General features: G+C 14.9%; 1 protein-coding gene across 1 annotated transcript in view; it reads left to right on the top strand.

Annotated features, from left to right (window-relative positions):
- Positions 1-308, top strand: part of EMH_0089530 (CAM kinase, CDPK family TgCDPK1, putative) — a gene marked incomplete at both ends in the record, with an annotated part of 1,325 nt that overhangs the window by 891 nt on the left and 126 nt on the right. The gene's annotated exons all lie outside the window — the stretch shown is intronic.

The following is a 308-nucleotide window of genomic DNA, read 5'->3' as shown; positions in this document are numbered from 1 at the left end:
TATGGGGTGTCTGTACACCTCAAGGGTGTATTCTAGCTTCAATATAACTGCATATTTTCTTTTTTTTTTTTATTTTATTTATATTTTTTTATTTTGTTTATTCTTTTGTTTGTTGTTCACTGGGTTTGCTTCCGTATCTATTTTCATATATCTATTTATATATTTATTTACATTTATATTTATATTTATACTTTTATTTATAGTTATATTTATAATTTTTTTATTTATATTTATATTTATCCTTTTTTATTTATATTTAATAATTTATATTTATATTTTATATTTATATTTATATTTATATTTATATT

Source organism: Eimeria mitis, genomic scaffold (genome assembly GCF_000499745.2).
Source record: "Eimeria mitis Houghton genomic scaffold, Emh_scaff6884, whole genome shotgun sequence".
Lineage (NCBI taxonomy): Eukaryota > Apicomplexa > Conoidasida > Eucoccidiorida > Eimeriidae > Eimeria > Eimeria mitis.
Note: the sequence above shows the minus strand (reverse complement) of the source record. Positions and strands in the feature narration are given on the sequence as shown.